The sequence below is a fragment of the Leptonychotes weddellii genome, chromosome 2 (assembly GCF_054177405.1).
Source record: "Leptonychotes weddellii isolate Sample4059 chromosome 2, ASM5417740v2, whole genome shotgun sequence".
Lineage (NCBI taxonomy): Eukaryota > Metazoa > Chordata > Mammalia > Carnivora > Phocidae > Leptonychotes > Leptonychotes weddellii.
The window spans coordinates 20,686,117-20,702,874 of record NC_138370.1 but is presented as its reverse complement, the minus strand read 5'-3'; the positions used below and the strand labels follow the sequence as shown (position 1 = coordinate 20,702,874).

The 16,758-nt window shown below is 44.6% G+C and overlaps 1 long non-coding RNA gene across 1 annotated transcript; it reads right to left on the bottom strand.

Moving 5' to 3' along the window:
- Window positions 1-16,110: 16,110 nt before the first annotated feature.
- LOC145720298 (uncharacterized) lies at window positions 16,111-16,752 on the bottom strand. The gene is made up of 2 exons (XR_014143217.1): window positions 16,613-16,752; window positions 16,111-16,363 (listed from the first exon to the last, which is right to left on the bottom strand). It is a non-coding gene; the product is annotated as an uncharacterized LOC145720298 (long non-coding RNA).
- Window positions 16,753-16,758: the final 6 nt, after the last annotated feature.

Below are 16,758 nucleotides of genomic sequence, written 5' to 3'. Positions count from 1 at the left end.
CTTTCTGAATGATAAGCAGACTTGCTTCCAAATACACAAATAACAAGGTTTTCAATGTTGCACGGAAGGTTTTTAAAGGCATTGTGAGCCTGTAGAGAGTGGTAGGTGTGGGTACTAGATGCCGTGGCAAGTACCCGGGTGGTATCTTCACGACCTCATTCGAAGCAGGAATGTCTGGTTAAGATAAGACCAAGGTTGACTAATGAGGAGTTTTCATCTAGAATGATGCTTTTCTTATGAGCTGAAGGGGTATTTAGGAAATGAGAATCTGGTTGAAGCACCGTTTTATTTTGGTTCTCATAAATACACTGTTAAGGGGCAAGATATTTGTCCTTGATAGAGGATCTATTGCTGGATTGTTTTAAAAAAAAATCTGGGCATTTATCTTATCGAAAGTGACATTTTATTAGTTATATTAGGGATTTAGGCAGAATTAAGTTCTATTAATTCAAGGTTGAATTTCTGCCACTTTGTAGGCAAATGAATAGACTGGGTGTTGTATGGTCACTGCATCTGTTCAGATTAACCATGGGTCTGTTTAAATCTACGTCATGGGTCAGGAGACAGATATAATTAGGAATTGACATTTGACAGAAGTCTTTTTAATTTATAGACCACTGTAATCCTGGACAAAAACTCAATTCTTGTTTTGTATAAGATTTCATTTGTTTTGGGTTTTTTATCTCCTCCGTGATTGTGCTCTATCTTAAGATAATGTTGCTATTTTCAGAGAAACCTAAAGGATTATTTTTAATGCTTATCTGAAAATGACTGATGTGTTTATCTCTTTTGGCTTCAAAATGAGATCCCATCATCACCTTTTTGGTTGGTGAGATTGTCTGGTGGACAATATATGAGATATAGGATTTGTAGTGTTTGGTACACAGTTTGCATTAGAGGGACAATGAAAACAGACCTAGAAGTGGAATATAAATTAAAGATTAATTTAGTGTCTTCCATTTCTTCGTTTTAAATTTTAGTTAACATACAGTGCAATACTGGTTTCAGGAGTAGAATCCAGTGATTCATCACTAACATACAACACCCAGTACTCATCACAACAAATGCCCTCCTTAATCCCCATCACCCATCTAGCCCATCCCCCACCTCCCTCTCTCCATTAACCCTGTTTGTTCTCTACCATTAAGAGTCACTTACGGTTTGTTTCCCTCTCCTTTCCCCCCACTCCCTTGCCATATGTTCATCTGTTTTCTTTCTTAAATTCCACATACGAGTGAGATCATACAGTATTTGTCTTTCTGACTTATTTCACTTAGTGTAATACACTGTAGCTCCATCCACATCATTGCAAATGGCAAGATTTCTTTCTTTTTGATGGGTGAGTAATAATTCCATTGTGTGTATGTATGTGTGTGTGTGTTTATATATATTTATATCTATCTATATAAATATAGATATATATATCTATATATCTTCTTTATCCATTCATCAGTCAATGGACATTTGGGCTCTCTCCATAGTTTGGCTATTGTTGATAATGCTGCTATAAACATTGGGGTGACTATACCCCTTCGATTCTGTATTTTTGTATCCTTTGGGTAAATACCTAGTAGGGCAATTGCTGGATCATAGGGTTTCATTTCTTAAATTAGGACATTAAACATGAGTATAAGTGGTTTTCTTAGTAGAAAGAAAATATTCTCTGAGTTGGAGAAGTTCTTACAGTTAAGTCTTGATGGCCTTTTTATTACGAGTGGATTTTTCCTCTCCTTGAAGTTTGTTGTCACATGTATCTTTAATGCCAACCTTGCTGCTAGAAATCTGCTTGAAGTCATCTCTTTCTGGTGGGAGCGTACCAGTTACATGGAACCCTGCATATTAGGCTGGCTGCACCAAAATAGCTGTGCCCTAACCTGTGTGAGTGACCTAGGCACACACCCTACTTTACATAAGATGATTCTCTAGATTGGTTCTTGAGAAAGATTTTCACATAATTTTGACAAGGCTGTAAATAAGAAGCCACCAATAATAGCAGTCTTTTGCTCTTCATCTGCTGAGCACAAGAATTCTATGCATCCAGATATTTTTTGTGTGTGAATATTGAACACTCCATGGTTGATAACCTCGCTTTAGTATATTCACGTGAAAAGCACTCTTAACTCTAACTTCCGCCTTTGGAGATTATATATATATGTCATTGAAGAGCCAAGCTAATGTAAATATCTTAATCATTTAAAAATCTTGCTCATCTTTAGGACTGTCCTCAAAAGGAAATACAAATCATAAGCGAGTTTAAGCATACACAGGTTACTTATGAGTGTTCAGTTTGCCTTAACTTGCCTAGCTATAGATTTTGCTGATCCGAAGTAATATGAAAACTTGGACTCCATTATTAATACTGGATCAAAGAGTGTCTTCCCTGTTCCTTCTCTGTTCCTTGCTGGCATCCCTGCAGAGTCCCACTATCTGAAGTAGCAGGAAGTGTTTAGGAGATTACTGGAAGGTTCTTCCTTAAAAACCTTTGCTGGCCAGGGCACCTGGGTGGCTGACTCAGTTAAGTGTCTGACTCTTGATTTTGGCTCAGGTCATGATCTCCGGGCCCTGGGATCCAGCCCTGCTTCGGGCTCTGCGCTCAGCAGCAAGTCTGTTTGAGGATTCTCTCTCTCCCTCTCCCTCTGCCCTGCTCATGCATGTGCGCTCTCTCTTTCAAAATAGATTTAAAAAAAAAAAGTTTTTTTAAGAAAAAAAAAAGCAACCCTTTTTTTTCTTTTTAAAAGATTTTATTTATTTATTTGACCGAGAGAGACACAGCGAGAGAGGGAACACAAGCAGGGGGAGTGGAAGAGGGGAGAAGCAGGCTTCCCGCGGAGCAGGGAGCCTGATGCGGGGCTCGATCCCAGGATGCTGGGATCATGACCTGACCTGAAGGCACACACTTAATGACTGAGCCACCCAGGAGCCCCATAAAAAAAAAAAAAAATCTCAAAAAAAAGAAAGCTCTTGCTGACTTACTGATGCCTCACTGGCCATTAATTTAAGGGAGACACACAGTCCAATGATTTGGGGTAAACTGCATGAACATGCGGGAAAGGATGCAATCAAAATAACACCACACTGGCAACCATGCACGTGCTCTATTTAAATTATTATTTTTTTTAAACTGTCACTAAGGTGATGAAGTGATACCAGCATGTCATGTAACTAACAAACCCTGTGACAACTGTCTCAGGTTATCACGTCAGTCTCATCCTCCTCTCTTACCACACTGTCCGATGCAGGATGGTATAGGATTCTTGTTTCGAGTTTGCCCTTCTATGTTCTTCCAAATTCTAGATATCAAGAATTCCTCTATGTTTTAGCTGACCATCAACTGAACGGGCAAATACTGGAGGTAATCCAGAGAGAAAGCGATCCAAATCCAAATCATCCAGGAACATTAATGTAACTGTACCTTAATGGCCACACAAAAAATAAGCACTGATGAATTTTTTATAAAACTAAATGGGTTTGGAGGAGGACAGAGGGGCTAACCCAAGAGTTGTGGAACTTGATCGGGGAAGGTATTCCTTAAAACGGAGCTCAGTTTGGGAGGAGGATGCCCTCCTTAATCCCCACAAAGGGAGCTGGAGCATTTTGTGACAAAGACTATTTTTCTTATTAAAATCTCTGGAGGAAATGGGGTCTAATCAGCTGCAGCCTAGGGAAAAAAAAAAAAATAGGGCAGGCCTGAGCTCTTCCCTGCTATTATATAGAAAATGTGAAATAATAAGAGCAGCTAACTTTCCTTAATATCTAGGGGTGCCTGGGTGGCTCAGTCGTTAAGCGTCTGCCTTCGGCTCAGGTCATGATCCCAGGGTCCTGGGATCGAGTCCCACATCGGGCTCCCTGTTCAGCGGGAAGCCTGCTTCTCCCTCTGCCTCTCCCCCTGCTTGTGCTCTCTCTCTCGCTGTCTCTCCTGTTCTCTGTCAAATAAATAAACTCTTTAAAAAAAAAAAACTTTCCTTAATATCTAACATTAATTATTCTATCTGTAATCCTCATCACAATATAAATATAAGTATATAAATATACTTATTGTTTTCTAGGAAAACTGAGGCAGAAAGAAATGAATTAAATTGCCTAATATCACACACATAGCAAGTATCCCACATGTAGTAAGGGGCGGGGTTGAGATTCAAATGTGGGCAGGCTGGCTCCCATCCTCTGCTCTCAACCACAACACCGTATGATACACGCAGTCACGGTGCTCGGCCGATTATAAGAGCCGTTCAAGGTAAGTGGGATCATCCCCTTTACAAGTGAACTTCAGCAAAGTTAAGCAAAGATGTCACAGTTACACAATAATTGGATAGTAATCCCTTACATCTTTTACACCTATCTTTTTCACTTGTAACCCTGTTTCAATTTGATTTTAATAAGAAAAATAGTCTTTGTCACAAAATGCTCCAACTCTTCAACCCTTGAAACATTGTTATTACTGTGTTTCCTTTTTGTGGGTGAGAAAATTGAGGGCTATTCAGATATTTCACTCATTTTGTTTGTTGACTGAACCCTGCTCTGTGCCAGATACATAGGATATGAGGCAATGAACCTCAGGTATGTTGAATATACACAGAATATTAAAATTAACTGACTCGAAGGAGCCATGCCGTTGTATACCTACCACCTCGTTGTACTTGACATAATCTACAAAACGCCCTCTTAGAGAATTGCTGTGCATATTAGCCTGTTGAAGGCCTACCCTAAAGTAAGTCTGGACTTAATGTAACCGAGCTTGCCCTCGACACATAAACATCCTCCAGCACAAGCATTCTGACAAGCATATTTAAGAAAATGATGCGTCCGACAGAATAAACTGCAAACCCCCTAGGGTGGCACTCAGGCTCTTCATAAATTGACTATTTTTCAGGCTCATCCCCTGCAATTGCACCCAATTTTTTTTTCTGTTCTGCTGTCTGCTGTTTTAAACAACGCTTTTATTAGAAATTACAGAGTGACAAGCAATTACCACAACCCCTAGATATAAACTTGGATTTTGAATGCCATAATTGTAATCCTTCTCCAAAGAAAAATGCATGGCGCATGCTTCATCCCGCCAATGCAAAGGGCATATGAGGTAAGCATTATCACACACCCGTCCAGCAGATGGAAAAACCATGGGAGTGAAGTGCATTACAGAGACTTCCCTAGAGCCCCAACCAAGAACGCTCCACTCCTCTTTTCCTGGCCCCGACACGACATTATGATTATTGGTTTAATCACAAAACCTCCGTATCAATTGTCCACCAATCTGGAGCAGGAATATTTTTAAAAAATTCTCACCAACCAAGAACCAGAAGTGTAATGCAAATAGAAAGCATTCTGTGTGGCACAGAAAACACACAGAAACCTAAGAACTAATCACAGAGAAAATACTGACTGTGATTTGTCCTATTTTTGATTCCCCACTGGTCCCACAGGAAGGGATGCATTCACAGGAACAAGAATCCTGTCACATTCTGCCCCCCTCTGGATGCAGGCCTTCCTCTGTTGATGAGGCTCCAGCAATGGCCCTCTCTGGATGGAGTAGCATTAGCATGCCATCCATCTGACCCATCTGATGGGCCACCTGTGAGAACTGATGGTCAAACTGGATTCCTCGTTTGGCAAATAAATGTATATTTCGTCTCTTCTTCAACTACAGCTGGGAAAAATAAAGCTTACCTCAACCCAATTACTAATTAATCCATATGAAACAACATACTTTCTCCACATGGAACATTTGTTTTTCTCTGGATAGTATCTCCTCATGGAGAAGACCGTGGGTCACTACCATTGATCTGTAGCCAGCATAACTAAATGCTGAATTCCCTGTAAAAGTTATATTCATATTTATCCTCACTTTGCAGGGAATTCGGTTGAATGTCAGGCATTTCTCTAATGAGCGAATCATAGCTCTTCCATCAGATTTTCTATTAACGTATGTGGAGGGACTTCGTTAGGGAAGGACTGGCAATTGGGAAGGCTCACTAATGTGGACCCTGGTGGAATTTCTGAGAAACTTTAAATATGGATGTGAAAACTGTCCCATTTTCTTTAGATGTTCTCTTAAATATGTATTCTGTAAATATATATATATATTTCTAGACATCAAGTATTTGTTGTTATGAGTGACCAAGAAAAAGTAGTCCTCTTAATGTACTTGTCAAAACCTTAAGTTATCAATTACCATAGAAATGTATTTCATTAATAGATTTTTTTTGTTACAGGGAAATTGAAAAATAGTTGTTAAATATGGTTGTGCTTCTTCTGAGGTTGACGTGTCTATTGGTATCAAAAGTGCAAAAACTTTTTTTTCTACAGTATATACAGTTACTTCTGCCTTTCCCAGAAGCAGCTAGCAATAGTTTTAAAAGCACAAATTGATGTAAAATGTCTTGACCATTGTAATAATCTGAAGACCTTTCATTTGCATTAACCAATGATGCTGAGGATCTTTTTGTAATCAGTATTATTTAAAATGGTGTAATTCCTATGCCTATGATATACATTAGGTAGTTTATTTAAATTGTGTGTACAAGTACTTTTAAAAAAATGTTATTAGGTGAACAAAATTATGCCTTTTATCTCCACTCTGAGTGTGATAGGACAGATATGGTTCTTAACCTCCATCCATTCAGACAGCCACCTCTCCTGATACTTCAAACCAGGCAAATTCGTAATTGAATTCTATTATCTTTGTCTAAAGGAAACCAAACTCACCATTTAATAATAGGTTGTCTTTAAAGGTTTAGTAAAAGAATATTATTGACTAAAAAAACAATCTTTTAAGGTGAATAAAAATGTATGAGACTATCCAAAAGTGTGTGTGGAAATACAGTACTGATATTGAAAGAACACCATTTTTCACGTTCTTGGAATGCAAGCACCTTTCCGGACCCACTGCATCCACAGGTTGTCAGCTCCTTAGCAGAATGGGGGTGTGAAGGGAGAGGGGGTGTGGAGGGAGAGGGGGTGTGGGGGGAGAGGGGGTTTGGGGGGTATGGAGGGAGGGGGTTGTGAAGGGAGGGGTGTGAAGGGAGGGGGGTGTGAAGGGAGAGGCGTTGTGCACAACTCAGCTCAGCAGGAGTGCATTCGGGCAGCAGATGGTGCCCTGGCCTGGCACCACCCTGACCACCTCCCATTCTCTGTGATGGAAGCAGCCAGCACATCTCCCTGAGCGTCTGTCTGCCCCTCGTGGTGGCTGCTCAGGAGGCAAACATGAAAAGTACTGATAACAAAATACATTCCGTGCCAATCTTTAGGCCAGTATCAATGAAACCTCGGTCGTGTGTGCCTTGTACTCTTGGGCAGAAATCTCTAGGGTTTAAAACCTTGCTAGTTGTTTGTCCTTAGAAACCCATCACTTCTTCCATCTTTGTGCTCATCCGCCATTTTCTGAAATATCTAAGCATAGATTCAGATGAAGACTTATATCCTTAACAGATTTGTTAGCCGGTTTTACAGTTTTCTCAATGGTTGGATCAGAAGGAAATCATCAAGTTCATGTACCTGCTCTTTACTGTACAGTCACTCCCCAGAGACAGGGCATAGGAAACAGTCCCCATGAAAGCAGCAATGCTGAGCCGCCTCAGCCGGTGGAAAACTGCCAGGTGTTTGACCCACCAGGGACCTTCCTTGTCACTGACTCTAAGAAGGAGAGATTTGCCCAAGCCAAGAAGCAGACCTGCATTTCCCCCAAGACACCACATTGTTTGCACTCCTTGTGTTAGTTTACTTCCTTCCAGATCTTTGTCATACTGCAGACCCCAGCCCAGGTCCCATTTTCAGAATTGCCTGAACTCCACTGCTCCAGGTTGATGTTCTTGTTCAGCAACTATAGTTCTTTCCATTCAGGGTATTTTATGGCACTACTCGCCATATTCACCTTTAGCAATTAAAAACCTTCTTGGGGCCCCACTTCGGGCCTCTCTCTCTCAAATAAATAAATAAATAAATCTTAAAAAAGACAAAAACCTTCCTGAATCACCCATAGTTTTTTCCCCTTATGTCTCTCCAACTTAAAAAAAAAAAAGGCAGGGTTGGGGGAGTTGACTAAGACCTTTCCAGCTCCAGCCACCTTTCTACCTGGTATCTTTGTCCTCCGTGTCAGCCCCGGCCCCGAGCTCCAGGAACAAAGTCTCATTTGCCACTTTAAAGGGCCTGCTGTGGGGCACCTGGGTGGTTCAGTCCATTAAGCATCTGCCTGCGGCTCAGGTCATGATCCCAGCGTCCCGGGATCGAGCCCTACATCGGGCTCTCTGCTCCGCAGGAAACCTGCTTCTCCCACTCCCCCTGCTTGTGTTCCCTCTCTCGCTGTGTCTCTGTCAAATAAAGAAAATCTTAAAAACAAAAAAAAAGGGCCTGCTGCAAGTGGGTTTAAAGGAGCTGTCCCAACTCCCACTGACTCCCAGCCTGTCTTCAGCATTCTGGGGAGGAAGAGTCCAGCTCTGGCTGATGGAATTCAGTTCCTGGGATCAGCTGGCTATGGAGGGACATGTCTCGATTTTATTTTGTCTTCTGCCAAGATAACCTCTCCTCTTTGATCCTGTAGGTCTAAGTTCCTTCTCTCATGGTCCTCTAAGACTCCCAGGTGTAAAGGGTTCATTTACTCAAGATTTTTACTATAGTCCCCCCTTATCTGCCAGGAGTATGTTCTGAGACCCTCGGTGGACGCCTGAAACCATGGATCATACCAAACCCTCTGTATACTATGTTTTTTCCTATACATGCATACCCATGATAAAGTTTAATTTATACATTAGACACAGTAAGAGATTAACAACAATAACTAATAACAAATAGAACTATAACAATATACTGTAATAAAAGTTATGTGAAAGTGGTCTCTCAAAATCTATTTATCAAAATACTGCACTCACCCTTCTTGTGACGAGGTGAGTTGATAAGACGCCATCATGATGAATTGAAGTGAGGTTAATGACGTAGGTTTTGTGACGCAGCGTTAAGATCAGAAGAAGAAGCACCTGCTTCCGCCCAAGGTTGACCGCAGGTAACTGAAACCGCGGAAAAGGGGGCCGCTGTATTTGAGTACAGATGGAACCGATGATGTGTACTTGGTTCTCAGCGTTAACTGATCAAGGGTTAAAATGAAATCACCAGTAACCAATATTTTACCATCAGTTACTAGCTCGCTCTTTCTCTTGAAAAGAAAGGGGCCGCAGTATTTGGCTAAGTGCAAAATGGGCATGATATTTTGAGATACAAAGGGAAATCCCTTCCTTCCCACATGCCACCCCTGAAAAATTAGGGCAGGCAGACCTCCATGTTCAGAGCTGTCTTGCTCCAGAGGAGAACAAGACCATGAAGTCAACCCCATCCGTGCCTTTGAGAGGCCAGAACCCCCCAAGGGTTTATCAGTGGAGATGCTGTATTGATTGAGAGGGAGGCTGGAGCAGCCCCACTCACGGGGAGCCAATTGGGGCAGTGAGCTGGGCCCCCGACACTTCCCCTGGGAGTGGAAGGAACATGACTGGGGATAGCCCGTGTACCACAGCCTGAGGACTAGCCCCAGCTTTGGGGACCTTCGCAAAGATCCCTATGGCCAGGCTTGGCACGAAGTGCATGGAGCTGCCACTTTCGTATTTCGTATGGTGGGTCTCTTCCGTCGACCTTGTTCCTGTGCAGTACGCGGGACCGGGGTGCCCATCCTGGAGCCGGGTAAGGTGGCAAGCTGCCTGTGGTCCTCTGCATCAGGGGCAACTGAAAATTTCTCATCAAAAGAAATGTAGTTGGACCCTCAAATTTCAACTAAACGAGAAGACTCTTGTCTTGAAGTTGCTTGTTAGGGTGTCCTGATCCAATCCCACAGTCTACTGAAGGGAGGAGTTCAGTGTGTGAGCTGAAGAGACTTGCACACCCGCACACAGGTAGCGCTCTCTCGCTCCTGGGCGTGATGCACAGCCATCCTAAAGAAACTCACCATAACATCTTGTGAGGCCCCGGCCCTCAAAAGCAGGTGATCTAGGTCTTTTTTTATTACTGTAATATTGGTAACTGATTCAAAAGAACCAACCCAAGAAAGGTACTGAGACCATGGGAACAGAAAACGCTTGTTTTTCCATCATGTTGAAGATGGTGATTTTAAAACTCTTCATTCCTTTGTATTTTGTGTTAAACTACTTTTGAACAATACCTCTGGGCAAGGGGTTTTCTAGGTACTGTTGGAGACTTTATGGGAATAAGATACAGTCCCTGGTCCTGCAGACTTAAAAGTGAGCAGAATAGATGCGCACAGTTCTCTCTTTCTGGAATATTCTTCTACTCTCCATTTGGCCCAATTTAATCATGTTTCCACCTCAGGTTAAATGCATCTCTCTCAGGAAGGCCTTTGGTGACCCTGGCCTAACCCAGACCAAATAGAAGTTATGGTCCCAGAGCCATGTGTAGTCTCCTTTCTGAAATTCATCTCACACATTTATTTCCTTAGCATTTCCTTTGTCTACCAGAGTATACATATCACAAGGGCCAGGACATGGTCTGCCCCTCTCACTGCAGGACCCTACCGTGCCTAGCAGCGTGCTGGCTGGGTAGGGAGTGCTCAGGAGGAGAGTTTATTGTTGCCTGGCTCTGGGCACGAGGGGCGCTCCAAGGAAGTTACAGAGACCATGGGGCTCTGAGGGAGAGGAGGGTTGGCAGAAGGGAGGCAGGACCTCTGAGGGTGGAATGCTGAGAGGTAAAGAGGTCAGGGAATTTGGACAACGGCAAAGAGGGAGGAAGCTCAGAGTAAACAGACGATGGACAATAACGACATTTGTCTTGTGGGTGCTGCCTGCAAAGAACTTCACATTTAGTGTCCTTTACTTGTCACACCAACCCGAGGGGAAGGCATTACTGAGCCCCATGTATAGGTGTAGAAAGTAGGGCCCAAAGAGGTCAGGCTCCTTGCCAAAGTCACGCTGCTGGGAAGGGTGAAGGCCCTTAGCTTGGACTGTCCGTGCAAACCCCCCTGTTCTACTCACTCCACATGGGAGGGGGGGGAGGGCTTTTCTGAGGGGGGTAAGAGGCAGAGAAAACTGCAGAAGCAAGTTGTGGTTTGAGTTTTCAGGGCCCGAATGCCAGGCTGAGGGCTTTAAACTTGAACCTATAATGCTATGGGGCTCTTGAAGGTTTGTGAGCAGGTGCTTCAGAAAGATGACTCGGGAAACCAGCAAAGGTGTGGGTGGGGAGGGGGACTGAGATTGGGAGGAGTCTGGGGCAGGTAGAGGAGACACAGCCAGGAGCTGGGACAGGAGGCTGAGAAATGAAAAGAGACATGCAAAACTAAGAATGAACTAGAATCTGACTAGAGAGCCTGGAGAAGGAAAGGGGAACATGGCTTCCTTGCTTCCTCCTGGCTGCTTGGCGGCTGTGAGGCCTCAGACAGACCCTGCCCGGAGGCCTCCACACTCAGCGTGGCCCTCGGTCGCCCTCTTCTGGAGAAGGAAGCCATCGGCATGGCCGGTCCCTCAGGGCTCCACAGAACCAGCTGAGGCCCCCAAGTGGACGCTAGCGGGTCTTTCAAACACCTGGTAACTTAACAAGTTGCTAACCAGGGAGTGATTCAGACCAATCTGCTCATGCAGAGACAACAAACAGAAGGCTCTCAAAGCAAATTGTTACATCTTCCAACACGCACACCATTCCAGATGTGGAAGCAGTTGGACGACCGAAGAGATGTGTACTTGACTGAAAGTAGACAGTATTTATCTGTGGAGGGAAAAAGAAGGCCGATCTTTTGGGAATATTAAATATGTTTAGAAGCATTAAAAGACTGGGGCGCCTGGGTGGCTCAGTTGGTTAAGCAACTGCCTTCGGCTCAGGTTATGATCCTGGAGTCCCGGGATCAAGTCCCACATCGGGCTCCCTGCTCAGCAGGGGGTCTGCTTCTCCCTCTGACCCTCTTCCCTCTTGTGCTGTCTCTCATTCTCTCTCTCTCAAATAAATAAATAAAATCTTTAAAAAAAAAAAGAAGCATTAAAAGACTGAAATCATGATGGGTCTTCAGCTGCTAATGCTACAGTGGAATACCTCAGGCTATCAACTGTTGAAATGTGGATGGTTCGAACAACTTAAAAATATGACATGTGGAATCTGGTAAAGATAAGGGCAGGAGAAGAAAACAGGACCGAATGGGGGGCTTCCCTCACAACCTATGCCCCACCCCCCAGCGAGGGGTCTGCCTCCCCACCCAACCCCCTAACTTCCACATCCACTCCCGGGGCATCTGCCTGGCCTGGGCCATTGAAAGGGGCTGTGTGCATGGGGAGAGCCAAATGGCAGGGCAGTCCCAGAATGGTGGATGATAGCATGGCGGGTCTGGCCTGGGAGTCATAAGAAGAGAATTGACAGTGGCCTTCCAGGACCTACAGCACTGGCCCAACTACCTTACTTGGCTTCCTTTGTTCCCTCTGCTCTAGACTTACTATTTCCTTCCCATTCCTCCAACATTTCAGGACTCAGGTGGCTCAGGTACTTTGCACTCGCTGTTCCTTCTACTGGGAATGCTGTTCCCTGAAGTATAAGCAATGTTCCCCTCACTTCCTTCCAGGCTTGGCTCAGATGTCATGTGATCAAAGTTATCCTTTGATCAACCTATCTAAAACTGCACACCACATTCCTCCCCAACACTTCCCCCACCACACACACACACGTATACACATTCCCTATTCCCCTTCCATGTTTCATTTTTCTCCATGGCCCTTATCATCTTCAAATATTACATTTTACTTGTATATGTTATCTGCTCCATCCATCCCCAAGATATAGAGCTCCGAGAGAACAGGCGTTTTGTTTTGTCATCTTGTCCACTGCTCTATCTCCCCACCGAGAACAGTGCTCAGCATAAGGCAAACACTCAATAAATATTTGATGGCTTACAGTTGGTTCTTGGATCTGCAATATCTAGTGTGCACCCACACGGAGACCACATGGTCAGCCTTGGGGTGACCGGGCTGGGGGGTAAGCCCAGGGGGACTCTCTGCAGCCTTTAATGACCAATGCCCTTCCTCCCAGACTGGGGAATCTAGCGTGGGGATGAGAAAAAAATGTTGCCTTGCACCTGGACAGGAGTTTTAGAGTTGAAAAACCAAGAACTGACTGCCTTGGCTTTTAGGTTTTGAAGGGACCTGTTTCTCAACAGCTGAATGTGGTTCCCCATGACTGCCTGAGGAGAAAGTCCTCAGGGACCAAGTGAACACCATAGAGAGCATGGTGAACTTGGACCAGGAGGAGATAAAGGAAGCTAATGGCTTCCCTTCTTTGTTACTCCCTCTTCCTTGGCGCTCTCTTGCTGGTAGGACTGACTGCCTTGACCAATTGCTTGACGCCCCCTGAGCATCAATTTTCTGATCTGTACAGCATCTCCAGCTGTAAAATCAGGTTAATGATAACAGTCTCTGGCAAATTGAATTAGATATAACTGGAGTTTTGAGTTTCAAAGTGTCAGGAAAGGACAGAGCTAGCAAGGAAGGCCAGTAGCACAGGGGAGAGTGTAATATACTAACCAAATGTGTGGTATGGACATTTGTTGTAAGGGACTTACAGGACAACAAGATAACTGGGGGGTAATGAAATTACCACATTTGTCCTTTCCCCTTCTAATTATAAAGCAAAAAACATAGTTCTCTATTGGTTAGGAAAAAGACAAACTTAAAATTGGAAGAAATCCAGGAAGCAAGCATCTGTACCATCAACAGGTCAAATTCCAAATTTCTAATTTGCACAAAGGCATTTTTCTGATAACATATCCGAGTAGGAATTGCTGGATGGTGTTAGGACGCGGTCAGGGCCAGGTCAGGGCCAGGCTTAGGCAAACCTGGGAGATGTCTCCACAGATTTTCACTGTGCTCACCCCACCCCCGCCCCCACTGTGCCCACTGGGGCTCCTCTGTGTCCACAGCTGGCTGGCGTCGGTAGTCCTGTGCCATTCCTCCAGGCCCAGAGACTGGAAGTGGGCTCTAGGCCATTGCTCCCCTGGAAACATCTCAAGCCTAGAGCAGCAAATTTCCAGAAGTTGGGCTCTCTCCTCACCAAACCAGGCCATCTCGCTCCCCCAGGCGCAGCTCCTCATCCACGTCAATTCAAGAGTTTGGGGACATCTGCGAAGCTCCCCTCCCTGGGAACTAGGCCTCTTCCTATGCTGCTTCACCCGCTGCAGCTCTCTGCTGCTCTCAGTCACCTCAGATGCAAACCGGCTTTAAGGACCTTCCTGGGGCACTCCTTGCTCACAGAAGTGGTTCTCAGCCTGGTTGTGGATGAGAAACATGTCTGGAGGTTTTAGAACACACTAGTTAACAAGACCCACCCAGAACCACTAATGCAGGCCCAGGCCAGTGCGCAGTGGGGTTGGGCAGCCTGGCTTACAAAGCCCCCGGCTCCGCTCCCAGCACACAAGGCCTCCTGTCGGGGTGCTCTCTCCCACCTCAGCCCTCTCCACCCTCCCCCCACACCCATGCCAACACCCTGCTGGTGTTCCCTGAATGCATGTCACCATTTCATGCCCCAAGGGTTTTCCACATCCTTCCATGGGTCTAGGACCTAACTCCTCAGTGTGTCCCCAGACGGGGAGCATCAACCCTGTCTGGGAATCCAAAGCCACAGAAGCAGAATCCATATTGCAGCAAGATCCCAGCTGATGTATACAAACATTAAAATTTGAGAAACACTAGATGCTTTCCTGGCTTGCACCCCTGGAGAATCCACACTCAAGCTTTCATCCCTAGGATCCCTAGCTCAAGTCGCTCCTCTTCGCCCAAGACTTTCCCAACCTCACCCTCTTCGCTCCCAGCTGTCCCCTGGAAGGAATGAATTCGTCCCTCCTTTCGCAGCCCCTGAGAGCTGACACCAACAGTTCCCTGCACCTGTGTTACACAATATTAGGATCAAACAAAAACCACCTAGCTAGTCACTTCAGGAAATACAGGTTCCTAGAAGAAAAGGCTGTGAACCAACTAAACAGTTTGCTTACAAGACTCACAGCTTGTGCATCAAGAGTAGCTTCAAACCCCTTGTCTGTGCCCAGCCATCCAGACAAAGCTATGAAGGCAGAACTCTGCCCAGTCCCGATCGATTCCAGCTTGCAAGTCTCACCTTAAAATCGCCCAGCCCAGGCCCTGAAGCCAGATGAATACTCTGCTTTAATTTCCTTTTCTGAGATGTGCTTGAGATAATCTGGGTGATGATGTTCTCTGTCCTTGCAGGAGATCTAAGAAACTTAGCTTTCTTAAATCAAGTTGTTCTAGTGGCCTTTTAGACAGTTGACAGGCAACACATTCATCACAGAATATTGCAATTATTTATTTGTGTGGCAGATATCACCCCACTACCTCGTCACTGCCCCCTTCCTGGGTACACACACACACACACACACACACACACACACACTATAATCTCACACATAGAGCATCACAACAACAGAACTAATGGGCTGAAAACCTGAGGTGCAGGCAAGAAGAAAGGGGGAAAGGGAGAAGGGAAGGGCGGGCCAGGGAGGGGTTGGAAGAGAGAACAGGTCCAAGGGGAGAGGTCTTCCACCATCAGGAAAGAACCAGTCCCACACTCAGGCCTCCTGGACTCCCAGTCGGCCCTCCTCCATGCCCTTCTCCCTGGAGGAGCTGAGGACAATGGGAAGTGAATAAGCTAGAGGAGCCAGTTTAAAATCCAGACAGCAGGGCTGAATTTCAAGGGTGCAATATTTAACTTGAACCTAAAGTTAAAGACTGTTTTGTATCTCTGTATATTCTTAGAATTATTTGTACTTGACCTCAACCGTATATGTATATAATGAAATACAGTATATACAAACCAGCTGCCTTTGTATACGATTGTTTCTATCCATCCAATGTTTATGTGGTCTGTCTCTCTCTCCTTCTAGGTCTTTGAGAGCTACTAAAGACTGAGAAAGTTTGGGTAAAAATTAGATAACAGAGACAAAAGGAACTTTTGAGCATATGTTGGAAGGCCAGGAGCAAGAATAACTGCAGAGCATTTGAAATTTCCATGACCTGAGTAGGAGGAAAATTTGCTTAGATTTATTCAAAACTTTCTTTCTAATCCAAATATGAAAATTTTACCAGGTAATTTTCACCACTGGTACATTAATGATCTCTTGTGAACAAATTACCCCCAAACTTAGTAACTTAAGGCAACATTTATTTTCTCACTCGGTTTCTGAGGACTAGGTTCTGAGAGTGACTTAGCTGACTGGTTCTGGGTCTCCCGTGAGGTTGCAGTCAGGACGCTGGCTGGGGCTGCTGTCATCCGAAGGCTTGACCGGGGCTGGAGGAGCCACTTCCCCTAAGTTTCGCTCAAACGGTTGTTGGCAGGTCTCAGTGTCACATGGCCTTCTCTATAACACTGCTCACGACCTTCCCTGGAGTGGGCCCTTAGAGAGGAAGAGCAAAGGGAAGATACAGTGACTTTTATGAGCTGGTCTCTGAAGTCACACTGTCGCTTCTGCTTGATCTATTTACTAGAAGTGAGTTGCTAAGTCCAGTCCACCCTTAAGTACAGGGGAATGAGGCTCCGCCTTTTTAAAGGGATGTTGAAGAATCTGTAGACATACTTTGAACCATCATATTCCTCCCATAGGCAAAATACTCTTATTCCTCCCAATGCTGCCCGAAAGTCTCACCCCTGTATGGCATTAGCTCAAAATCCAGAATGTCACCATTTAAATCAGGTCCCAGTGCAGGTTAATTCTCCTGACGCGCAGCTCTTCAAGTACAGTTCCTCTCTGTTGGAGGTCCTGTGAACTAAACACATTAACTGAAATATCTA